The sequence below is a fragment of the Saccopteryx leptura genome, chromosome 10, assembly GCF_036850995.1.
Source record: "Saccopteryx leptura isolate mSacLep1 chromosome 10, mSacLep1_pri_phased_curated, whole genome shotgun sequence".
Lineage (NCBI taxonomy): Eukaryota > Metazoa > Chordata > Mammalia > Chiroptera > Emballonuridae > Saccopteryx > Saccopteryx leptura.
Window position 1 is genome coordinate 30,983,458 of NC_089512.1, and position 27,669 is coordinate 31,011,126.

Consider the following 27,669-nt stretch of genomic DNA (forward strand, 5'->3'; position numbering starts at 1 on the left):
CAAAATGGAGTGACTAAATCTGGAAGGTCAGATGAGGAACTAGTTTGCAAGTGGGAGTGAGGGAGAGGCAGATAGAGAAGCCACTCAGTTTAGAAAAGAGGAAATGCATTGCCCACACTTTTTGTCCATCAGATTGATAACAATGAAAGGCAGTTAGTTCACTTCCAATATCATAAGGCCACGAATGTAGAGAGAATGCAAGAGAGGGAAAAACAAGGAAAGCATTTTAGGTTGAATATGTGTAAAAGGAAATGACTTATTGTTTAAAGATATTTCAACTCTGAAAGCCCAGAGAGGTAGTGACTGTCCCATCGTCCCATTGCCATCTGTATGAAGCTAGATCATTTCCCTGGGCTGGTTCTACCAGCCAACTCTCCATAGTTTTTATTCTTGCTCTTTTGCACACTTAATATGTAGGAAAAACAATCCTCTTAATATCATCTAAAACCATTTTGGCTCTCCACACTGTGTAAAATGTGTGTAAAAAGCCTCTTAACACAATTGTTTTCAAATGACACTGCCAATGTATTTTTCCTCATTTTTGTAATCATCATTACTCACTGTAGCTTATACTAACTCCATACAAGCCTAGAACTAAAATCTTTTTTTCTTATGGGTTTTCTTTTAAAGCTGAACCTTCATTGTATGTCACAGTTACTCTTCATATTTTTTTAATAATGACTTTGTCAGGTTCCTCTTGAGAAATACAATAGGCATTAATTTCTCTTAAAGAAAACAGCCTAAAATTATTTACATAAGCTTTGCAAAAATATGCATATGATAGGGGGATAGATTATTGGTGCGAGTGGGGGAGAAGGAGAGAAGCAAACACTACTTAGTATAATGTACCTTTTATCATCAGATCTCAAAGTGCTTCACAAATATTAATATATCACGTTATTTCCCTGGGAAACAAGTCAGTAGGATAAAATACATTTTACAGATGAAAACCCAGCAGCACAGATTGGGGAAGGGATCTACCAAAAGCTGTAACAAAGGTCACAGTGGATCGAGGCCAGAACTCTGCAGAACACACCACTTGCCTTTGGTTACTTGGCTCTCTCTCTCTTGTTTTCAAAGGGAGGGGAAAACAACTCTGGTCCATTTCCTCAGCAGAGAGTGTTACAAGTGTGTTCTTTTCCCCTGCGTCCCCACAAGCCCCAAATCTCTATCACTTCTTTAACCTGGCCACTTAACCCCATCCTCTGGCTGCCCCTTCTACTCAGACGAGAGCGGAATAAATACTGGAGAAAACATGAAATAAATACTGTGGCTGTGTGTGTCTGTACATGTGAGAGAGACAGACAGAAACAGAGACAGAGAGACTGTGTGTCGCTCATGCTATACCTGAAAGAATACAGGTATTGATTGACTTAGGACCTATGCAACCTACGACCATTCGACTTTACGACCACAATCGCTAGCCGCGGGACTGCTCCGCGTCTGGCAGCGCAAGCGTTGCCCAGCTGGGCGTAGGACAGCTTCCGGCAGCACTACCATCTCCGCGTGCACCATTTCAACTGTTATCCCAGACTGTATTTTGCAATTTTGTATGTTTTGCAAATATTAAACCAGTTGTATTGGTAATGCAGTGTTTTACTTAAACCTGATGAATGTAAAAATAAGAAACAAAATGGTGTAGAGATGATACAAACGGCATAAAATGAACAAAGAAAATTATGATATACAACAATAATGAAAGAAAATTATGATAAAATATGACTTAAAGATTTTTATAACATCATTTCACAGTACTGTACATATACCTACTCAACTTATGACCAAATCGTGTTGCGACCAGTCTCTCGGAACCAATCGTGGTCGTAAGTCGAGCACTAGCTATAGTTGATAGTTCTCAATTTTTCAGTTAAGAGCACTTTGGGGATTACTATTATCATTGGACTAAAATAACAACATGGACATAAAAACTCTGTTCTAATTTTTGGTAAAGGCAAAGGACAAACCCTAAATAAATTTTGAAAGTGTTAGCACTTAAAGAAAGGCCACCGGAACTCCAGATGGAAGGCTGGAGTCTGGTTTTGTGCTGCACTACCTCTGCACTCACTCACCCTTGCCCTGGACGCACATGCGCAAATCAGGAAAAGTAACAGCCGCTCTGTGGGGTTTGCTTTCCAGGGTCTTCCCAGCCTGCCGGGGCCATGTCCTCCCAGCACTGCACCATACCTCTCTGGGGAACTGATATGTTTGAGTTCACTTGGAAATGATGGTAAAACTACTCTTTGAGGAGCTTTGGAGATCAGGCTGGAAGCGCAGCACATGGGGGTAAAGGAAAGTTTGCTTCTGCAAACGCGGTGAGCCGTGACTACTAGAGAAACTGGGCCAGCAGCTCACCCTGAACACAAACTGCTCACGGTTCTCATCGTTCTTTGTTTCTACCCAGCTCGGCCTGAACTCATCTTTTTTTTTTTTTTTTTTATTCATTTTTAGAGAGAGAGAGAGGAGAGACAGAGAGAGAGAAGTGGGGGAGGAGCTGGAAGCATCAACTCCCATATGTGCCTTGACCAGGCAAGCCCAGGGTTTCGAACAGGCGACCTCAGCGTTTCCAGGTCAACGCTTTATCCACTGCGCCACCACAGATCAGGCTCATCTTATTTTTGAATAAACCAGATTTTACTCCTTATAACTTTGTCTTACCCCTGCCTAAATTTTGAGACCTGGCTATCACCACCACAATTTCCACAAATATTCTAAACTTCATCTTATTTTTTACCATCTAGTCAGGGAGCATGTTCATATTCAAGAAGGTTTCTCATCTCAAGTCATTGGAGGACCAGCCCCCAAATTCCCTACCCTGCTGATGCCTCCAACTCACTTTGCTTAGATCTCTCCATGACTCTGTGGGACAGAAACCACGCTGGACTGGCCACCCAGGCTCTTCTCAGGTGCGGTTGTGCATGGATTCACTCCAAACCTCATTGTCTGCTCCGCATTGTTAATAAGAATGGCTATCATTACCGCCGATTTTAACAATAACTCTCCAAACAAAGCATGAAATTTGCTAATGATGATTAGGAAAATACCAAGAATTTTAAACTAAAATAACAACATAATTCTGGGTTTTAATTCTAATGGGCCAGAAATTAAATGGGGGCCTAGAAGTCAAGGGAATTGAGCCATAATCTCCATAGTGGTCACAAAAACCATGATTTCTCCCTTGTGTTAGAAATCAAGTTGTGAGCAGATTCAAGATTGCTATCCTGACTGGAATTTGTTGACTTTTTCTTTTATGAGAAGCAGTTTTCAGAAGATTTAATATACTGAAATGTTCTGAAAAATTCCTACAGTTTCTTATTATGACATGGAAATTAGCTGCTTTAAAAATCATTGAAAGGTAATTAAGGTTAAGTATACGGTACATTTAAAAAAAAACCCTACTTCTTCCCATGGTGAAAAAAGTGGCTTGTAACTTTGTACTGCTCTTTCTTTAAAATAATTTTATAAATAATTACATAAATTAACAACTACCTGAATTTAATAGAGTAAATAGTGTTAATTTAGTACTAATTTTAAATACTAATAATGGTCTGAAAAATAATTTTAGGAAGTTTTCCACTTCTCAACATATGATACTATATATTGGGCAAATGAGTTTGTAAAATTTGCATTTTTGGAGTTTGCTCACTTGTAGTGTTAAAAAATGGCACTGGGCAGCGCCAGGTATGTGTTCTGTGAAATTGCAAATTACCTTCCTGCTTGAGAAGGGCCATTGTCTTACTAATGTGTACTAGAGGAGAGAGAAGCCATGTTTTTTCAGAGTTTGTGCAGAGAGAAGGAAGAAGGTGTGCAGATGGGGAACCAGAGGTCTGGGGCTTTTATGAGCTCTGCTGAGACTGGGGGGCCTTTGATTCTAGGAGGAACCGGAGCAGATTCTCCTGGTTGTGTAACTGGAGAATGTGTCAGTGGCTTTGAGGGCCCTGAGTGAAAGGGAAGTATTTTCCCTGTGTGTTGCTCGTCGGCCGGTGTGAGACTTGAATAAAGGAATGGCCCACCATTTTTTGGCTCCACTGTTTCTTTACCATCTGCATGAATCCAATGTGAACCTGCATGTGCGTGGCCACAACGGCTGTGGCCACTGGCTGTACACTATACAAAACACAAATAGGATAATACAAATAACCTTAAAAATGTCAAAATAGATACATTTTAAAAAATTATCTTACTTTTAAGGGCATATTGAAATCCCAAATTTTTCCTATTCTTCCTCTTTGCTTTTTTTCTCTTCTGACAGAGTCATTGAAATAAACTCAATGAAAGAAATAAAATAAAACCAAGAAGAACCAGGATAAAAGATGAAATATAGCAATTAGTGTGTAGATACACACACAAATGGTTTTGCGGTATAATATTTTTCTTCCTCAAAAAATTCTACTCTCCATAATGTCTTTGTATGCTATGTTAATCTTTTTTTTTTTCAATTACAGTTGACATACAACATTATATTCATTTTTAGATTTATAATATAGTAATTAGACATTTATGTAACTTACAAAGTGATCCCACTCTGAAATATCTAACGCCTCCCTGGCACCATATATAGTTATTATAATATTACTGACCATATCCCCTAGGCTGCTCTTTATATTCTCAGGACTGTTTTTGTAACTGGCAATTGTACATCTTAATCCCTTCAGCTCATTCACCCAGTCCCCCAGCCCCCCTCCCACCTAGCAGCCATCAATTCGTTCTCTGTATCTGTGACTTTGTTTCATGGCTATGTTCATCTTTTTTTCTCTTTTCCTCAATTTATAAGATGCATACAGGTCTTTCTTGATTTAAATCTTTAACATTCACCCCTAAACAGATAGAAGTCAAGAAACAGGTTAAAATGTTAATTTCAAAATTCCACTCGCCAATAATTGCTGATTTAGTAGGCCTGGAATTAGGCATAGGAAGATGTATTTTTTTTTCAACAAGCACACCCAGGGGGAAAAAAATCACAACAAAGATACTTAGAGTCTTTAGCAGGCCGACAACTGATGAAGATGAACTTTAGTGGACAGTAGAAAATGAACTAATTAACTCAAAATATGTCACATGCGGATCTTTCTGATGGAATGTTCAATTAAAACTATTATGTGACCACATGAGCCACGAAGTGGTGACTGAGGGGGTGGGGGAAGGGGTAGGAGGGTGTGGGGGGATAAATGGGGAGAGGAGACGACTTGGGGTGGTGAACACACAGTACAGTGTACAGATGATGTGTTGTGGAATTGTACATGTGAAAAGTGTATTATTTTTATTTTTATTTATTTATTTTTTAATTTTCTGAAGCTGGAAACGGGGATAGACAGACAGACTCCCACATGCGCCCCACCAGGATCCACCTGGCACGCCCACCAGGGGGCGACGCTCTGCCCACCAGGGGGCGATGCTCTACCCCTCTGGGGCATCACTCTGTCACGACCAGAGCCACTCTAGCGCCTGGGGCAGAGGCCAAGGAGCATCCCCAGTGCCCGGGCCATCTTTGCTCCAATGCGGGAGGGGAAGAGAGAGACAGAGAGGAAGGAGAGGGGGAGGGGTGGAGAAGCAGATGGGTGCTTCTCCTGTGTGCCCTGGCCGGGAATCAAACCCAGGACTTCTGCATGCCAGGCCAACGCTCTACCACTGAGCCAACCGGCCAGGGCCTATTATTATTTTTTTAACCAGTATCACCCTAATAAATTCAAGAAAAAGAAAAAAATATTACATGACCACCGGCACTCTCTTAGAGATGAAAGGGAGTCTACAACACCAGGGCTAAACCAACAAAGAAATGAGCATGCATATACTATGGGTGGGTATATCAAGTCTTTTAATTATCCTTTGAAGTCCGGGAATTCCAAATCCTTAACTAATTTTTACCAATTATTTTCCATCACGTTTTATGGGATAAGATTATTTTATCAAGTATCCCATCAACACTTCTGGGTAGAGCTATTTAACACCAAGAAACAGTTTTCCTCAGTCCATTTAAGGCCTTCCTCATAGAGACACCTTTCTGCAGAGAGGAGTGTGGTTCAGTGAGTTCAGGTCTGACCTCAATTTAAAATTCATGCTAAATTTGGCAAAATGTGGTACCCATGAAAGGGAAGAAAATTTATATTCCAGTAGACAGTGTTGAACGTCTTTTTTGAAATTATTTGAGTACTGCACACTCATATTGTTGCTTAAAGACTCTTTAATGAGGCATTTCCCAAGAAATTTTGATGATAATCTGTGGGGGACTGATTGGTAGTATTTACGTACTTCTGAGGGACCACAAAGTTACGTTTGTGTGAATGAGTTACTTTCTATTAAGTAAATGACTCTACTTTCACATGTGTAATAATACATAGACTCTGCTTTTTTCCCCCCCTTTGTGCTCCCAAGGAAGTTTCTGTCTCTCCTGTCATTTGTTGTGATGGTGAAGTTATTTTTCTTGATGGGTTCCACCTACTCACAGTTAACCCGAAGGTCTTTTCCACTGTCGACATGCTGTGAATGCGCAAGAAGGAAGCTTGTTATCGCAAGATCAGCCACTCAAATTACAGCATGATCAGAAGTGACATCACTATGTGGTTTCATTAATGACGCTAGAGAACAAACTATTTTCAGTCATTCACTGCTGAAAAATGATGCATCTCCCTTCCCTCCCTGAATAGTATCAAGGATTCCTTCTCTGCCTCTTTTTTCTTCTTTATTCCTAGTCCGCGAGGAGCATGTCTGCCCCTGGTTCTGCTGGAGTAGGACAGAGCAGAAACAAAACAAAACAAAGCACATTTAACGCTATTGACCTGATAACTTTCTTTTCCCAGAATAAGATCTAAAGAGAATTTAAGAAAACCACAGATACTAGAACTGATGAAGTCTACTTCCTGTGAATTTGTGTGGCTTGTTCATCAAATCACACCCCCCTTTTCTATTCTTACTCTTTATTCTTAGTTACAGAACTTCTGCAATTGTATGTGGACCCTGCTTACCACAAAGTCATGACTATTATATGTGAGAATCTTGGCCCAGTTTGGGTCCTACAGCAATGAAAACCTGTCCCTGGACTGCCTCTTCTCCCAGGGTTCTAATTAGGGCTCACAGTGGTGATGAACTTGGTTGGTTTGAAACAGATGTGAGCAGAGAGAAAAAACAAATCCATCTTTGCTTCAACTAGAAACACTCTTTCTTTTACTTTTCCAGGGATGAAATTGTGTGTGCCTGTGTGTGTGTTGGTGGATGGGGGACAGTGGGATGAAAACGGGTGTGTGGGAAAAGTAAAGGTTCTGTAGACTCATTATATCCGAGGGGTTTGGAAACCTGAGAAAGAAATCTGAATGCCAGGCTGTTTTCTGCCTTTTGTGTTTCTGCCTTATCTTGTAGTGGATCAGACGGAGCCAGAAATAATACCATCAAATCCACAACTATGGACAAGTCATTAAGCCTGTCATGGCTTCAATTTCCTAAAGCCTACACCAGGTCACTATTGGCTTTGGGGATGGATAATTTGTTGTCAGGGATGACACTGTACTCTACTTTAGAAAGTCTAGCAGCAGCATCCCTGGCCTCACCTAATGGATAACACTAGCACCCCCTAAACAGGTGTGACAGTCTCCAGACATTATCATCTGCCCCCTGAGGAAGAGGCAGAGGGCGAATTCACCCTCCATTGAGAACGACTGGTCTAAAATAAAACAGTTAAAATTTATCAGAGCTTTCTGTTCTAAGATTCCACATTCCAGGACTCCAAATCCACAGCCAATTTGTTGGTGCAAAAGACTTTCCTTCAACTCTTAATTTATACCAGGAAGGAGAGGGAGAAAAGATAAACTGAAATCATTTCCTTTTCTCACTTGTGAGTGGAACTAATCAAAGAGTTAATGGTGAAAGAGGTTTAGGTATACCATTAACCCAATTAAAAGTTAGCCCCAAATATTTGCTGAGAAGCTCTTATGAAATAACAGTAGGCAGCATTTGTTCAACACTTAATATGCTAAATGCTTTCAGGGAGATATCTCACTTCATGAGTGAAGATTGAATGAAGTATAATTATTGGCTCCAACTTACAGAGAAGGTGAGCTAAGGTTCAGGGACAATGAACAACTTGCCCAGGATCTCACTGTTAGTAAATGGGGGGAGAGGGGGATTCAAAGCCAGATCTATCTGCCCTAAATTTTCTGATTTTAGTCATTAATTTCTATTGCTTCCTGCAGTAGTATGCCAGGTATTGTTTAAGCTTTTAATATTAACAGACTTATTCCTTGTCTTGTGGTTATCTATATAGTAAGAAAAATCATTACGCTCATTTTTTTTTAATATGTGGGAAAATTAGGACAGAAAGAGGTTATATAACTCATCCAAGGTCACAAAGCTAGTAGGCGGCTAAGCTGAGATTTCAACTCAATCCATATTCTCAGCCACTACTCTCTGTTGCCTTTCCACATAAAAAGCTGCAGTACCAGACCTTGGCACCCTATGAGTCAATGCAAATGAGGATTCTTTTGGTGATGTTCAATATTTGGTGAGATTTTTTTTAAACGGCGGGGGATGTCATCAGTCTCCTTTCAGTAGAGGAGTTGCTGCTATGGAATAAGAGTAACACTGAAATCATAGTCGTGATAATAAAAGATTCTCTATGCATTCTTACGTAGAAAAAGAGGTTTGACTGCATTTCTCCCATCCCACCAAAGAGTGAGGCATTTGAAACATGCCAAATGGCAGTACTTTCCAAAATCTGACCAATAGCCTTCCAGTTACTCTCCCATCATTCTTTACTGAGTATTCACTATGTACTAGGCATTGTGCCAAATACTAGGGATACAACCACAAATAAGGTATGATTCCTTAAAAGCTCAAACACTGGTCATAATAGACGTGGCACAATAATGACATGTAGAGAGAAACAGAGGAGTCACAGATAAGACAGCAAAATTTTCCAACTTAGGAAAGGCCTGGCCAGGAGAAGTTTCCAAGGGAAGGAGATCCTTGAGTAATTTTTTTTTTTTTTTTTTTGTATTTTTCTGAAGCTGGAAACGGGGAGAGACAGTCAGACAGACTCCCGCATGCTCCCGACCGGGATCCACCCGGCACGCCCACCAGGGGGCGACGCTCTGCCCACCAGGGGGCGATGCTCTGCCCCTCCGGGGCGTCGCTCTGCCGCGACCAGAGCCACTCTAGTGCCTGGGGCAAAGGCCAAAGAGCCATCCCCAGCGCCCGGGCCATCTTTGCTCCAATGGAGCCTTGGCTGTGGGAGGGGAAGAGAGAGACAGAGAGGAAGGAGGGGGTGGGGGTGGAGAAGCAAATGGGCGCTTCTCCTATGTGCACTGGCCGGGAATCGAACCCGGGTCCCCCAAAAGCCAGGCCGACGCTCTACCGCTGAGCCAACCGGCCAGGGCCCCCTTGAGTAATTATAAAGGATCATCAGACATCCTAGTTGGAGTGACAAGCATGAGGTATAAAAAGAAGTAGCAGTTCCAGAGAAAGAGACAATATCAAATTATGGCTGGAGAAAGGGCACTGCAGAGGGTGAGAGAAAGTGATTCGTGTAAGGGAGTGCCTTGAATTTAATTCTGAGAAGACTGGGCTTTTTCTAGATAGGTCACATGGATTCATCAAAGAGTTTTAAGCAAAGGAGCAGCGGAACCAGACCTGTGTTAGAAAGGATGCTCTTTACCTATGTAAAAGATGGATGGGGTTGGTGTGTATCCAAGTATTGGGCAGCCAAAGCTTTCTTCCTGAAGTTTATAGTTGTCAGACAAATGTGATGACCTAATACAGACCCAAGTGCCAATTTGGCCCAAATTTTTCTGCCGCTGCTCTGCCTCGGGACTAATTCAACCACCCTACAGGTGTCCTCCTGGGACATATTTCCTTGAATAGTAGGGTCCAGGGAATACAATTACAGCTTAACCTTCTTTCCCCACAAAAGATGTCTTCTGGCTTAAAAAGTTTTGGTGTTGGTGAAAGTAAAAGCAAGTAGTGCCAACAGCATTAATATTTTGTGCCTATGTAGCCAAGATTCTCAGAGTTTAACAAACATGCATTTTTAAAGTCTGTCTATATGGTGAAAAAATACAGAAAACTGGAGGTAATGATTGAGCTTGCTGAGGTCTCACAGTCATGAACAGAACCTGGAACGGAGCTCCTCTCTCCCTCCCTCCTGTGCTGCCCCCTAGACTGGAGAAGAACAGATGCTGGACAGAGTTGGACCTCTGAGTAGGGAAGTTGAATGTTTAGAAAGAGAAGTCCTAAATGCTTAAGTCTTTATGGAGTCATCTGTTCAACTAAGCCATTCTCCCCCACTGTGTCTAAGGCCTTCAGCCAAGAAAGTAGTAATCTTTCCCACCCCTGTTCTTTCCCTGGGAATGATGGGATAGAGAATGGGAACACCAAGGAAACATTTTATTTCCTGCTTAGGATAACACCTCTTAATGGCTAAGATTGCAGTTCCATTCTGTGTTTTAGAATAAACTACAGTTGGGATAAACTACAGTTACCATTTTGAGTGGAACCATGCAAGAGTTAGTGAAACTTACCGAGATTTGAACTGAGCTCTGTCAGTTACCAGATGAGAGTGATTTTTGACCGAAGCACTCATGTCAGCTGGGACTTTCTCACTTGAGAAATAAAGGGGTTAGACTAAAAAATGAGCTTTAGGACAAAGAGTTATGACTTTAGCCATCCACAATGCTCTGTTGGCTTTTTTTTTTTTTTTTTTTTTGTATTTTTCTGAAGCCGGAAACGGGGAGAGACAGTCAGACAGACTCCCGCATGCACCCGACCGGGATCCACCCAGCACGCCCACCAGGGGCGATGCTCTGCCCACCAGGGGGCGATGCTCTGCCCCTCCGGGGCGTCGCTCTGCAGCAACCAGAGCCACTCTAGCGCCTGGGGCAGAGGCCGAGGAGCCATCCCCAGCGCCTGGGCCATCTTTGCTCCAATGGAGCCTTGGCTGCGGGAGGGGAAGAGAGAGACAGAGAGGAAGGAGGGGTGGGGGTGGAGAAGCAAATGGGCGCTTCTCCTATGTGCCCTGGCCGGGAATCAAACCCGGGTCCCCCGCACGCCAGACCGACGCTCTACCACTGAGCCAACCGGCCAGGGTGCTCTGTTGGCTTTAACATTTTGGAGTCATTGGATTTCTTTGAGATTCCAACAAAAACTATGAAAAAAAAAAAACAGATAATGATTCAGAAATGTTGGAAATAATTCAGGGGATTCACAGACATTTTCTGATCCCCCTCACTCCAACTCTCTCCCTATTACAGAAACCCTGTTCTCAGGAAGGAGAAATTCTTCAAAGTGCCCATGATAAGCATACAATAGATATTCAAAACTGCTCTTTGAGCGAGTGAATGGAGTTTACCACGTGACATATATTTTCTGTCTTCACAAAGACAGTCTTATGTCATCATCTTCATCTTTCAAAATAAATCATTTATTCCATATCCACTTGCATTTATTGTTACATCATATCTGCAAACTAAATACTATTATAAATTCCAAGGACTGATTCACACTTCACAGATGTTAAGTTGAGATTGGGCAGAAGTGCGAACGATTCAGAAACCCGTCAATCACTCCATTGATCACCAGGGTTTCTTTAGCTCTTCAGGCTGGTGTGCACTCTATAACTTCTGAAGTTCTGTATTTATTTAGAGAGGGTGGTCTCTTCAGAAAGAGGAGGGCCTTTCTTATTCAAGGTTATCTGAGCAGATCCCCTCAAGAATCTCAAATAAAATCTCTACTCAAGTTTGATACAGATTACCAGAAGACTTTCTAATGATATGATTCAAATTAATTGGACCTTTCTGAGAGATGATGCCATCTCCTTATTTATTTTTCTATTTTTTTAATTACAATATTTTCATAAACTTGAACAACATATCATCTTAACGGAATCTAGTATCATTTGGGGGGAAAGGATGAAAAGCTTCTAAATTATTTAGCATAAGTGATAAGGAATCAGGGGGTTTGCACATGGATTAAAACCTGGCTGTCACTGTAGCATTTGGTTGTAGTTATAATCCCTTTTATTGCCAGGTGGCTGGGGTGGGAGGTATTTTTTTCTTTTTTATTTTCTTTTAGCTGTTTCAACGTTATCAGTCAAATGCCGCCACCTTGATTTCTCATTACCATAACCTGTCTTTTTACGCATCTCCGAAAAGTCTGGCATAATTTGTGTGCTATATGAATGACTCTGGCTGCCTGGTATATTGTGGTAAACTCATCCAAAACACCTGTCCTCTGCTTTGAGCACAAAATTCCTATAAGTGGATACAGGAAAATGAAAAATAGAAGCTCTCTTTTTGTACTTCAGTTATCCAAAACCTAGTTTCTTAAACAAACATTTGGGGGAAAACAATTTCTCTTCTGCAATAGATCCCAAAAACATGTTGAAATAAATCCATGTGCATAGCAACTCTCTATTACTTACATCACTGGAAGCTGTCTAGTCAATGTGTCTTTTGAAATCACTAAATTCTCATTATTCAGAAGTTATTGGTAGGGGTCGACTGGTGCATTGGTGGCCCCTAATGAGCAATCCTCCTGGTATTCAAGCCTTTGTGTAATACACCTTACGCATTGATGCTGATTGGACATGCGACTTGCTTTGGCCAAAAGGACCGTAGCAAGATCGATACAAGCAGAGGTTTGATAAATGCTTACATGCCGAGTCTTGTCCTCTTGGAATATCCCACCTTAGAAGTTCTTTGGCATGCTAAAGGAAGCTCAGGCTGCCTAGTGATTGATGAGAGGCCACGTAGAGAGAAGCCTAGAAGAGGAGAGCCTTTCTTAGAAGTCCCAGTCCCCAGCAAAGCTTTCAGCTGAATGCAGCCAAATAAGTAAGTAAGCGCACCTATACCACACGGAGTAGAATGCTGCCCAACTGAACCAAGCCAACCCACAGAATCATAATAATAATAAATTATTGTTTCAAACTTCAAAGTAAAGATATAAGGAACTGACACTTTAGTTATATAGTTTTAACCCCACATTTTGATTAATACAAAATGTAAATATTTCATGCATATATATATATTGCAACATATATGTCTGTAAACACTGTGATATAAATGGTAGACTTTGTTTTTATTATTCATATAAAATTCTAATTCTAATGACGATAGTGGGAGAAAAAAATGTCAAGTGTAAAACATGCTTGAATTAAGGTCTCTTTTCTAAAAGTATTTTACTTCATATTTATACTCAAAATAAATAATAGCATTTACTAAGACTTATAAAATTCTGAAGTATTAAAAAATAAATATTTATTAATTGGGTATGCTCAAAGTTAAAGACACTAAGTATACGAATACATTTTAAAACTGAGTGTAAGCCTAAGCATATTTTATTACTTTAAAAACTATTTATATTATTTCCTTTTGAAGAATTGTAGGCCTAAACATTCTTTATCATCACCAAACCAATAAATTTAGTTGTTAATTCAGATATTTTTATACTTTTATTAAAACTAATGTATGAATTAACTAATTAGTAATTTTTATCTAGTATTGTTTTAATACTAATAATTACCACTTATTTAGTGATTATTAAGTGTTAGGACACCTACTTGCACCTTTGCATAAATTAACTGATCATCAATAACTTACAAGGCAGTTAGAATATTCTTAACACATTTTGAGGAAAAATGTAAAGATTAGAAGAAAATTTTCTAAAGTCACAAAGCACACACATGCAGCGGAGCCACTTCCAAGGTGGTTGATTTTTGGAAGTGTTATTCCTTTAATTCGTTAAGCCAGGGGCTGGGAAATTTTTTCTGTCTGGGGTTAGGGATCAGCTAATAGTTTTTTTGGTAAGCCACACAGTCTCTGTGGCAACAACTTGAGGCTCATATTAGAGCACAAAACAGCCAAAGGCAGTAAGTATATGAAAGGGGTATGGCTGTCTTCTAATAAAACTTTATGTATAGAGCCCCGGCTGGTTGGCTCAGTGGTATAGTGTTGGCTCGACATGTGGAAGTCCCAGGTTCAATTCTGGGCCAGGGCACACAGGAGAAGCACCCATCTGTTTCTCCACCCCTCCCCCTCTCCTTTCTCTCTATCTTTCTCTTCCCCTCCTGCAGCAAAGGCTCCATTGCAGCAAAGTTGGCCCAAGCGCTGAGGATGGCTCCATGGCTTCCGTCTCAGGGGCTAGAATGGCTCCTGTGGCAGCAGAGCAATGCCCCAGATGGGCAAAGCATCGCCCTCTGGTGGGTATGCCAGGTGGATCCCGTCGGGCGCATGCGGGAGTCTGACTGCTTCCCCACTTTTAACTTCAGAAAAATACAAAAATAAAAACAAAAAAACCCACAAAAAAAAACCCAGTTTATTTATAGAAACAGGTGGTGGGCTTTATTTAGCCTGTAGCTATAGCTATGATTTGATAACTGCACCATGCAGCAACCCCCACCCCCAAGCCAGTGATAACCAAACTTGAGCTCAAATCAGAATCACTTGGAGGGCTTATTAAAACAGATTTTTAGACTCCTTCCCCAGAGTGTCTGATTTAGTAAATCTAAGGTTGACCCAAGAATTTGTATGTCTCACAAGTTCTCCCATACGATGCTGTTGGAACAAAACCAGCTACTTTGAGAACCACCATTCCTACAGTAGTTGACTGCAAGATAGAACACCTATCTGAAGGCCTGATCCATCTTGCTACATTTCCAGTGAACTTTAACATCCTAAGGTGGTAATTATAATTGAATTCTTTTCATTGTTTTCTCTTCTCTTTGTTTTAGTCTGGGTCTTTGAGGAGGTTGAGCGGATCTGGAGTTGGAGAGAGAAGCAATTAGGAGAGTGAACGTTGAACGCAGATTGAGAGCACCGCTCTCTGCCACCTACGCCATCCCTTCATGCCTGTCCTTTCTCCATCTTTTTGAAGATAAGACACTTGTGACAAGTTTTAACCTTATTTCAGACAAAATTCACTCATATGCATGCAAAACCACATATTTGTATATGATGTTTAATGTGAACTTTGAAAGTTATAGACGTAACATAACCTAACAGAATAACCAACTAAGCTTCCTACAGAGGTGACAAAATTCAGTAGGTCTTATCATTGGAGTGAATCAAGAAACAGAAGAAATGGTGATGAGAGACCTGAATTATACGTAGAAGAAAAAAAAAACCATTGACTACACACTGTCTCAGAGTCTGGTATTGGCCTGCAGGGAATTAGCACTGGTCATTTCTTTTTTTTTTTTTTTTTTTTTTATAATTTACTTATTTATTTATTCATTTTAGAGAGGAGAGAGAAAGGGAGAGAGAGAGAGAGAGAGGAGAGAGAGACAGAGAGAGAAGGTGGGGAGGAGCTGGAAGCATCAACTCCCATATGTGCCTTGACCAGGCAAGCCCAGGATTTCGAACCGGCAACCTCAGCATTTCCAGGTTGACGTTTTATCCACTGCGCCACCACAGGTCAGGCCACTGGTCATTTCTTTACTCTTCACAATAACCCTGGAGTTAGAGGATTTCACCATGGGATAGTTAAAAGCAAAAACTTCTGAGTCATAACAACCATGGGAGAATTCCAGGTCCTTACTTACTACCTCTGTGATGTTGGGCATGACTTTGACCTCTCCTTTTTTTTTTTTTTTTTTTTTTTTTATCTATAAAACAGGATATTGATTGCACCTCCCTTAAAGGGTTATGTAAGGACTAAATGAGTTAACGTGTAGACAGAGACTTATTAAAACTGGCACATGCTCTTGAATACATTTTGTAGTTGAGGAGACTGAGTGTGAGAGAAATGGGAAGATTCACTCAAAGTTATCTTATTTATGTAGTAATCACTGAAGCAAGATTTGGACTTGGCTGAGGCTGATTCCAAAGCTTTCACACCTCCGGGAGTGGAATCACAAGCCAAATGGAAGGAGCATCCAATCCCTTTTACAAGGACAACAGGCTTAGGAACATACACCAAACGATAATCCCAGTCTCCAGAAACACAGAGAATTGTGCAGGAACTTCAGCTCAAAGAAGAATGAGCCTTTGTGAGCGTGGGCAAGAGAAAAGAGTTGGGATAGAGCCGTGTCTGCAGGAGGCAGGTGAGGTCCTTGTGGTACAAAACAACAGCATGACTGCCTTGGATATAAGCAATGTCGCCGGAAGCAAGAGAAGGTTCCCGTGGCAAAATTAAGGCCACAAACTGAAGATAACCCCTTCTTAAAACACACATCACAAATTAAATTTAAAAAAAATATCTTTCAATAAAAATGCCTTAAAGTGATTTATTTAAAAATTGAACAGAAAATGTTATTAGGATAATTGGCTATTCATCAATCGGAATAAATGGGGGGGAAAATCATTATTCCTTCATCATTGCTCCTCCCAGACTGCTCTTATTTAGCTAAGTAGGGCAGAGGGGAAGGAGTGCCTGAGGTAGCTGGGAAAATATTAAAGAAAAAACTGTTTGTGAAAATAATTTTACAAGCCCTTCTGTTTTCCAACAAGGGGCATATCTGTCTCCAGAGCCTCGCAGCTGTGCCTCGCACAGAGCGAGCCATTAGGTTTACAGCTCCCAGCAAATAGCTTCAACACAGCTCTGATTGCACAGGGCCCTCTGCGGTCTTGCTGCAGGTTTGGTTGGGTTTCATGGTGATTTTATATTTCCTGCTCAAGTTTTTATTAGTTTTATATAGATACATAAGCATGAGGGGTCAAGGGGGAGGGAGAAACACAAGACTGACGAAATGGAATCTTTAAGTTAGTAATAGGAATTTAAGAAAATAAGACGTTGCTCCAGTGGTGGGAGGTTGGGGCCGGAGTCCAAAGCTCCAGGCTCAAATCAAATCAAAGATCTGGTGCCAAAAAGCTATGTAGAGTGGACCATTGCCTCTGCCAACATGTTCTCCCCTCCCTTTCTTCTGTGTATGAGGACCAGCTTGCTGGAGCTATTTCATTGTTGTAGAAGGTAGGAACAGAGTGGGAGAAAATACATGTATAGAGCAAGGTCATTCTATAACTATTTCAGATAATGATTAAGAGCAGAGGCTCAGGAGCCAGACTGCCTGGATTTGGAAGTCCAGGCCTCTCCACAGTCCAGCCATGGTGTCTGGCACACCAGCGTCCAGATGTGACATGCAGACAACAGTAGGACTTAATCCATTAAGGCTGTGTTTGTGTATAAAGTCTCATTTAATGCTAAATGAAAATCAAGGTAAAAATATTTTTTTAATTTTATTTTTATGTAAACATATATAATACATGTCTATAAATTTAGAAAAGTACTAGGCCTACAGTAGATGAGATAAATATAAAAAAAAAAAATTAGGACATTACCTGGCTTATAAGGTCTCAATACACATTATCTCTCAGTATTATGCTTAGCATTATGATTATTAGCCTTGTGTTAAGGAAATATTGATTTCCACAGCTAATTGGTTTTATATCCGTTTCTTTAGGTGTTGTTTTATATGATTCTGGTCTATTGCCCCTGGGTCATGGTTGAACCATGCAGGTAAAGCCACAGAGGGTGTACATTTATCCATGGTAAACACTCAGCACTGCTGAAAGAGAAGAAGCGTAGTCTAGAGCCATGCTTCTCAAGTGTTAATGTGCATGGGAATGACATGGGGAACCCAAGGAAATGAAGATTCTGACTTAGTAAGTCTCGAGTGGGTTCGAGTCTATGCAATGGTGCTGGTCCATAGACCATACTTTGAGTCACAAGGAAATGACCAGGAGTTCAAGTGCATGTCTACCTCTATGGTTGAATTCAAATGGTGTTTTGTAAAACTCACTTATTTCCTTCACCCTGTCAGCTTGCCAAGTGAGCACTGGAGACGTGCAGGAACAGCAGGACACGTAGTGAGGAATGTAAAGGTGCCCGGGGCACCACGCTCCTTCTTGCAAAGGATTTACCATCCAGTGGTGCAGAATGACGCAGGAGCACACAAATGCATGCCACCTGTGACTGCATGGAGGAATCGCAAGTTCCAGAAGAAGCAGAGTCATCCTTCAACCAGAGAAATGAGGCCAAGTGACACACTTAACCTTGCTTCGCCTCAATCTGTCCCTCTGCAGAATGGAACTAACTTTCTTGCCACCTGGCTTTTATGAATATTGTAAGGGCCGAATGAGCCCATTTAGATAAAAGTGCTTTTGCAGGTCCTATCCTATAGACTTGTTACTGATATCAGCAATAAAATCAATATACTGATCATGAACAGAAAACTCATTCGAGGTGATTCCACTTATTATTCTACTTATAATTCTAAGCATCAGATTGTCACTTACTGATATAGCAAAATGGCTCTCTTATCTGACTTCACAACAGAGGGCAAATGCTCTATTTTTGATTTGAGAGTAAGAGGACCCCGTGTGGTGCTGCTTTCTGCATGGGGGCTACAGAAGAGGGAGCTCTCTCTCTCTCTCAGTGCATGACCCTGGTTTACTAGTCAGAAGGAATTATGGAGTAAGAGAGAAAAATCTCCTAAAGAGGCATGATCAGATGTGCAGAGAAAAACAAGCATCTGAAACAATTATGAATCTTTTTTTTTTTATAAATTTTTATTAATGTTGATGGGATGACATTAATAATTCAGGGTACATATATTCAAAGAAAACATGTCTAGGTTATCTTGTCATTAAATTATGTTGCATACCCCTCACCCAGAGTCAGATTGTCCTCCGTCATCCTCTGTCTAGTTTTCTCTGTGCCCCTCCCCCTCCCCCTAACTCTCTCCCTCCCTCCCTCCTGCGTCCTCCCTCCCCCCACCCCTGGTAACCACCACTCTCTTGTCCATGTCTCTTAGTCTCGTTTTTATGTTCCACCAATGTATGGAATCATGTAGTTCTTGTTTTTTTCTGATTTACTTATTTCACTCCGTATAATGTTATCAAGATCCCACCATTTTGCTGTAAATGATCTGATGTCATCATTTCTTATGGCTGAGTAGTATTCCATAGTGTATATGTGCCACATCTTCTTTATCCAGTCTTCTATTGAAGGGCTTTTTGGTTGTTTCCATGTCTTGGCCACTGTGAACAGTGCTGCAATGAACATGGGGCTACATGTGTCTTTACGTATCAATGATTCTGGTTTTGGGGTATATACCCAGTAGAGGGATTGCTGGGTCATAAGGTAGTTCTATTTGCAGTTTTTTGAGGAACCACCATACTTTCCTCCATAATGGTTGTACTACTTTACATTCCCACCAACAGTGTATGAGGGTTCCTTTTTCTCCACAGCCTCTCCAACATTTGCTATTACCCGTCTTGTTGATAATAGCTAATCTAACAGGGGTGAGGTGGTATCTCATTGTAGTTTTGATTTGCATTTCTCTAATAACTAATGAAGCTGAGCATCTTTTCATATATCTGTTGGCCATTTGTATTTCTTCCTGGGAGAAGTGTCTGTTCATGTCCTCTTCCCATTTTTTTATTGGATTGTTTGTTTGTTTGTTGTTGAGTTTTATGAGTTCTTTGTAAATTTTGGATATTAGGCCCTTATCTGAGCTGTTGTTTGAAAATATCAGTTCCCATTTAGTTGGCTGTCTGTTTATTTTGATATCAGTTTCTCTTGCTGAGCAAAAACTTTTTATTCTGATGTAGTCCCATTCATTTATCTTTGCCTTCACTTCTCTTGCCATTGGGGTCAAGTTCATAAAATGTTCTTTAAAACCCAGGTCCATGAGTTTAGTGCCTATGTCTTCTTCTATGTACTTTATTGTTTCAGATCTTATATTTAGGTCTTTGATCCATTTTGAATTAATTTTAGTACACGGGGACAGGCTGTAGTCGAGTTTACAATTATGAATCTTATCCCAATCTTCCCATTAGGAGAACAGACAAGGATTCCCACCCATCATTATGTCCATTTATAAATGAACTTCTTACCACTATTGAAAAGGATTTCTCTTTCTGTCCTAAACATAATGATGTTTAAAGGTCTCACCACCCCAAATGCAGAACGACTTGTGGGGTTGGCTGACTCCTCTGTAGGGACTGCATCGCAGCTCTGGTTCTGCCTCCGCGCAACCCTACTTTCCTCCCCTCCTTTTCCACACTTGTTGATCTTGGAGGCATTCCCTAACACAGCCTGCTTTCTAATCTCCATCTGAGAGTCTGCTTCTTGGAAACACAACCCTTGACCCCTCTCATCATGCCACCCTTTGACCTTGGGACCCATCTAAACAGAATTGACAGCTCTCATCAGTTCTAGGAACTGATGAAACTTTCTCACTTCTGTATTCTTTTGTGCGTGTTCTTTAGGCATCACGTTAGTAGTCCCTAGCACGTAGCAAATGTGCAATAAACAGTTGATGTCATTGTCATTGTTGCTATTGTTGTTGAATGAATATACCATCATTGTGTCCAGAAAATGGCCTCCTTGCTCTTCTTTCTCCAGCCTACCTTCCCATCCTCATTTTTTTATCAGACAATTCAACCTGAAGGTGATTTCTTTTGCAAAGAATTTCCTGATTCTTTTTGCCTCCTTTCTTCTCTTGGAATTATCACCCCTTTTACTTTATCAGATATTTTTGTTGTGCTGTATTATAGTTGTTTACTTGCCTAATGCCCTAACCTCACACAAACCTAGATTACTGAGAACCTTGAAGCCATGGCTTATTTTTTTAAAATCTCTATTTAACAAACCAATAGTAGGTAGTCAATAAGTATGCAAAAATAAAATATATGCATCAGTGATCTCCTAACCTGTAACTGCATCAGAATCCCCTTGAGAAACACTAGAACTATAGAGTCTCATACTTGGCCTCAGACTCAATGAACAACTCTAAGATTAGGCCTCATTCCTGCAGTCCAGCATTTGGTAACTGCTAAGATTTCAACTTGACTATTTACTATTTCTACTGAGAAGATATCTTTACTTTTTAGACATTATTTATATCATTTATTTTATTCAAGGCTAAGCTCTTGGTCAGTGCTACACCACCCAACCATGTCTTTGCTCCTATGGGAAAAGATACTGTGTTGTACAAAAGCCAGTTTGGGATTGAGCTCAAGAGCTGTGGTGATAGGTGGCCTGAGTTAGTAGTCCTGCCATTCGCTGGCTATTCATCTTCAGCCAAGTTAAACCCTCTCTGTGCCTCAGTATCTTTACCTACAAAATGGGGACAATAGTAATCTTTTCCTCATGAAGTGGTTGTGATGATAAGATGAATGAATGCAAGGAAAAGGTTTAGAACTGAATTTGCCATGTAGGAAAGTCTTAATGAATGTTAGTTATTTCTATTACTATTCTAATTACTATTTTTAATTTTTGCTTTAAGAAATTACCTTTGAGAATCATATGTAGTTATAAGGGAGTAATTGCCTGTCAACATTTCAAAGTTAGGCAGAGGAATGAATAACAAAATTCACAACTTGAGACTTTATCCCAGGACCTACATTATCTTCCTATTGTGAGTTCCTTTCCCATGATCTCCTGGTTCCTGATGCTTAAAGAGTTTTCTCACACTTTGTTGTTGTTTTTTCTTTTCTTTTTCTTTTGGCAGGGCCTTCTAAGTGTGAACAAATATGCTCTATAGTTCAATATTCTACAAGAAACTGGGGTGAAGGATGTTTTTTATATCTCAGAGGTTTGAAATTGCGCAGTCCTTCAAGTATAGTATTTCAGCTGAGAGTGGCCTGTTTTATGAAAGCCAGCCTTCCATACAGACAGTAGTATATCAATTTGTCACCAGCTTGGGGATCCTGGCAGAACTCTATGAAAATTACATACCTGTAATTTGGTTTTCTCATTATAGGAACCTTGACTGTCTGGGTGCTATTGAGTAAGGTCATTGACACTTAACAGAGAGCAGCTGGACTGAACAATTTGATGCCAAAACTCAGCAACCCCTGCTCTCCCCTCCGCCTCCACATCACCCTCTGGCAGGAAATTACACCCAAACCACAGAAAACATTGCAAATGCTTGCATCCAAAGAGTTATAATTAAGTTGATCAGCTTAAATAAAAAGGCTGTGACCCGTTTTTAACTTTTTGTAAATAAGTCAGGTGAAATAATCTGTTTACTTGTCCCCACAGTTTTCATCTACCTGAAGGCAACAAAAGAATCTGGAGTTCACAGGATTAAGTGAGGGTAACCTTGAGAAAGGGTTTGCATAAAAAAGTCTCAAAACTATTACTATGAAAATCGGTGAATATATTTCTCTTTGAAAAAAAAAATTACTTCTTAGAGTCCCCAATCTTGGATAAAGACAAGGAAGATGTTTGACTTGCAAAAAATCGGGACTATGTAAAAGATTTGATCATCATTCTCATAGGAGGTAAACTCATTTTGAATCATTCCACAGGGCAGATCTAAGGAAAATGGATAGAAATATATAATGGAGAAACTTAGGATCAACATGAGTTAAAATGTCATTGTAGTGATAGCTGGCACCCTATTGCTCTTAGGAAGGAAACAATAGTTCCTTAAGGATATACCCTGACAAATGCTTAAGTAAAAGTTAAGCATTCTAGAGAATTCAGTGTGGACAGACTATTCATTTGTGTGGTAACCTCTTCTTCATCACCTCAAATTTTTAATGAAATAATTAAACCAGCCCAAAGCTAATTCCCAGAAGATCTTTCTCAGACATCGGTGGAGGGGCTGAGCATTGCCTCCAGGAAAATATGGATGGAAGAGAGACTCGCATGTCCAAGCTGGAACTGGAATGTGGATAAACAATGAATGAGGCAGTAAATTGTCAGGAATTTGTGAAAGTCATGGAGAGAGTTCTGGATTTGTAGAGTTGTGGTGATTTGGCTTAAATCCCTGAAGGACAGGGAAGCCCTAGCTGTCAGCTTAGTTGCAGAAGAAAGAACAGTTCTACCGTGCTTTCCTAGCTCATGAAGTAACTCCCATAGGAGTGCTAAGTCCTCCTTCAGTGTCCTAACACGGCTGCACTCTGGCCCCTTGGTCAAAGTGTTGTGAGACCATTGAGGGAGACGAATGAGGAGACTTTGACAACTCAAGGGATATAAATGTGAAGATGCAGTTCTCACTGTGCTAAATGAACCCAGAGAAGGAGCCTCAAACTCAGCTTCGGAGGAAGACAGTACCAGAGAAGGTTTCTCAGAAGAGGTGACGATGGGGTGGGGCAAAGAGTAAAATCTGAACAAACAGTGTGTTCAAAATATGTGATTCGTACTTTGAGAGAACAGCAAGCTGTTTAGCATGGCCAGCTCATGGGATTAAAGTAGGAAATTTGTGCTGGTCACAACAAGCCTAGCAAGGTGGAGGACAGGGGGAGCATCAGGAAGAGTTCCTATGTCAATTAATCTGAAGACCTTGGATTTTATCTTGGAGACAATGGGAAGCCACTGAAAGCTATTAAGCAGGGTAGTGATGTGATTACATTTACAGACTGAAAGAAATATGCCAAGGGTCTCTAGACAACAATTTATTTTGCATGGTTTAGACATTTACCTGCCCAAACCTCATACTTTCAGTTCAAGAACTCGTATTTCTTTAAGACCTATCTCCCCTATGAAATCTTATCTGATAATACCAATTCCCTCCTTTGATCACTGTAACATTTGTTTTTTTGCTCCTGATCACTTATTTCCTTGCACATTTTCTTCCAAAGCGAGCATTTTTCAAGTGTCATTTTGTATGCAAGTCTATAAATCATTCAGAATAAAGATTCACATGCCTACAGGAGACAGACAGATATGTTAAATGAGTAAAACAAACCAGGTACAAGTGGCATTTGTTTGCATAGTAAACATATAGTAATACTCTTCACTTCCACAAAAGAGAGGTAGGAAAAAAAAACAAAATCACAGGGCAGTGCTTATAGAGATGTGTAATTAATCACAATATTGGGAAAAAAATAGGTAGGGGTGAGGTCTCCGGCTAATCGGAGAGCCTATTCACTTTTGTAACAGTGGCAACCACTACTTGGTCTCAAGTGATTATTAATATGCAGAGTTGAAGGTCCAATGTGTAAGATCTCTTAGGGGGAAAAAAAAACCTGGAAATTCAGATTTTATTTTTAAACAAAACTTTTTGAGTTGTATTTTTTTTTCTTGGGTTGGAAAGTCATGTTAACACTCATGCATTTTAAAACAGTAACAAGGTCTCAAACTGTTCCGAGCAGACATAGACAAGCACAGAAGGTTGACAATTTCTATTTAAAAAAATGAAAATTGCAGTCAGAAATGGAGAAGTCACACACATATGGTGGGGTGGTAGTTTATTCTGCTCCCTCAAAAGTTAAATCTACATACACTTCATTCACATTTTTTATTATAAGATTCTGTTCTTATGGTTGGTTGTATTGATCAGCGCTGAACCTCCCTCCAAAGGTTGTTGGTTCCTATCTTAAAAAAATGACTCTGAGCAAGGAAAAGGAATTCCTCCAGAAGTTTCCTTCCCAGCTTTCAGAGGAGCTCCGTAAAGGGACAGTCAACTTTCTTCTTCTCTTTGAAGGTACTCTTGAAAGTAACACATCACAGAAGAAGGCTAGAGTCCTGTCGCTGCCCCATGCTGATGGCTGGTAGATTTGAGAGCAGAAACTCAAATGTAGTTTCCATTTGTTTCCTGTGCTCAAGCTGGACTTGTCCACTCCACATTTCTGCTATATAGAAATGAGGAAAGCCACAGATCTATGAACATCTAGATTTGTATAAAGAGTATCCTGATATTCCAAAGTTGGCTCAAAACCTTTCTAAACATTGCAGGCCAATATCAGCATATCAGCAGCCCAAATATTTCCCACAGATCCCATATTAGAACTTCTATCATACATATTTATAGTGCCATGAAATCTAAAAACTTGCTTAATACATATAATGTGAAAAAAACATGTAATTTTAAATACCCTTGTTTTTCTCATTCATTTAGCTCTTATTTCATTTTGACTTTTATTGTCATTTACCTTTCCTGTTTATTTCTAATCTCCTCAAATAGCTGCGATCTCCTGCATAGCAGAAACCATCACTTGAGGATCCATCACTTGAGGATCTCTCTGTCCCGAGCTCCTAGAATAATCATTTTCACTTTGTAGAGACATGTAAATAACTATAAAAACTAAAATTTATTAATTGTGTACTACAGACATTCTGGGTGGGAATTAATTCATATCTCATTTGCTTATTAAAATGATAATACAAAATAATTATGGGTATTTCGATTTTGATTTACAGATGAAATCCAAAGCTAGGAAAGTTTAACCAACTTGTCCAAACTCATGTAGTTAGTAAAGCATGGAATTGGGACTCAAACCTAGAAGGCTGGCCCTAGGCAAGTGTGCTTATACTGCTAAAAATGCCTGGTGATAGTAAAGGTGTTGTTGATGAAATCAGAGAACTTGAAGAAGATATTATTCTAACTCCCTCAAGCTGTATGATCTTTGCCAGGTTCATTCATTCTAAGTAACTGTCTATGTAATTATGTCCAGTACAAAAACAAAAACCAAAAACAAAATAACCCCACAAAAACCTGAATGATCTCTTGGCCTTATAAAGACAATTGTCATATGGTTATTTAAACCATCCTTACAGACTGGTTTTAAAGCTATGAATCCACAAGGGTACATCCAATTTCTTTCATATTTTATTTGAATATGATTTAAATTATATCTTCAAATTCTCTTAAAACACCAATTTAAAAAATAGTCCGTACATTCAAATGGAAATTCAACCTATTGGATGTCTCCAGTGTGCTAACTAGCAATTTCTCAGATCACCTATATAATAAATACATGTTCTATAATTTGAACATAAAGTACATTTATACTAATAAAATACCACTTTTCTCTGCTTTACATATTGGAGTTCTATGTCAGATTTTGTTTGCATAATGCATTCTGCTCTGTGAGAAAGTTGGAAAGCCTCTTCCTTAATATATAGCTTCTTACTAAGTCAGTTCCTGCTTTTCTGCATAATTACACAAGCCTGAACAGTCAGGAGAGGCAGATTAGCATTGTACTCTATTTATGAAATCTAAGACACAATCAATTATAAGGTGTACTATTATTTCATGTACACAAAGAAAGAAAAATACTACCAGTGAAAATATAGCATGCAATCAATTCAGATAGCTTCCATTCTTAAAAAAATGAAGTTCTCAAAACAATAGAATGTAATAATGAAGAACTTGAATTTAGAACTCAGATTACTTGGTTTTGAATTCTAGAACATATTACATACTGGTGACCATCAGCAAATCACTAAACCTCTATCTTTATCTGAAAAATGGGACTATTTTTACAATCTAACTCAGAGGGATATTGTAAAAATTGCGTAAAACAATAAGTGTAAGGTCAAGGGCTTGGGGTCATGATAAATGTTATTTATTGTCATTATAATAAACCCTAACAAAGTTCTTGATCTTATGACCTGATAGTCTTAGAAGCGTGAATATATATCTGATTGAATAAGCTTTTATCCTTAAAAGAAGAGGTTCACCTGATAGTATAAATCTCTTAAATCTTTCCCAACGGAGAAAGTTTAGAAGCTTTTAGCCCTCCTTGGTGACCTCTATATCAGGCAAATAGAATTCTGCTTTTGTGTCCTACAGCCCCAGAGTACTTTGGAAGGATGGAGTAGGATTTTCTCCTAAAATTTTGGTCTTAAGTGCAGTTGTGGGAAAGTTTGTTTGGATAAATGATAAAAAAAATAAAAAATAAAAATTTGGAGCTAAGCTTAACTGCAGATTTTTTTGGTCAATGTGAAAAAAATAGTTTCTTGGGCCCTCTGAATTATGGACACTAATCATTTCATAAGAAATTTTTATGTGGATAAAGAGGAAAGTGACACTCTATTCTTAACAGCCTCTTGGACTCCAAACATGGCTTTCCAACTGCCTGGATAGTTGCTACCAACTCATCACATCTTGAACCAAATTCATGGACTTCTTCGAAAACAAGTGTGTAGGCTATGCCGTCAAAACAAATAGGACAAACACTTCATGGCTCTCCCTGGTATCTTGCAGCAAAAGTGTTGTATCCAGGTTCCTTCCATTACATGACTGTACCAATAGGAACACTTTCCAAGGTTGTTTTAGAAGAAAAGAGAAGATCGGGAAGTCTCTAAAGATGTTTGAAGGACCAGAGTTGTTTGTTTTTTTTTTAATTAATTAATTTATTTATTTATTCATTTTTAGAGAGGAGAGAGAGAAACAGAGAGGGAGAGAGAGGAGAGAGACCGAGAGAGAGAAGGGGGAGGAGCTGGAAGCATCAACTCCCATATGTGCCTTGACCAGGCAAGCCCAGGGTTTCGAACCGACGACCTCAGCATTTCCAGGTCGGCGCTTTATCCACTGCGCCACCACAGGTCAGGCAGGACCAGAGTTTTCAATGGTTTATCTTAATTCCACCCACATTCCATTGGCTGGAACTCAGTCACAAGCTCCACCCCAAACCTGTTGATTCTGCCCCAATGGCATCTGAACTTTTTTATTTATTCCCACTCCCAATGACAGTGTCCTGTGTTTCAATACTCTCTATCTTTCATCTTCATTAGTAAAGTAGCAGCTTGAGAGCTCTTCGTACTTGCCTGTCTCTCTTCCCTCCCCTCCCTGAATCTATAACCCTTCTGTCCGGATTAACTTTCACAAAACTGATGTCATTCCCCTGATTGAAAACAATTTCTTTGGATAATCTGGAGAATAAGAGCTAGGGTCCTTGCATGGTGTTCAGGTATTGTCAGTTGCCAAAAACTGTCCAAGCTTATCTCCCATGAGACCGCCTCTGTATAACTCTATCCAGCCTAACCAGATTTCTGGTCTTCATGGAAATCTTC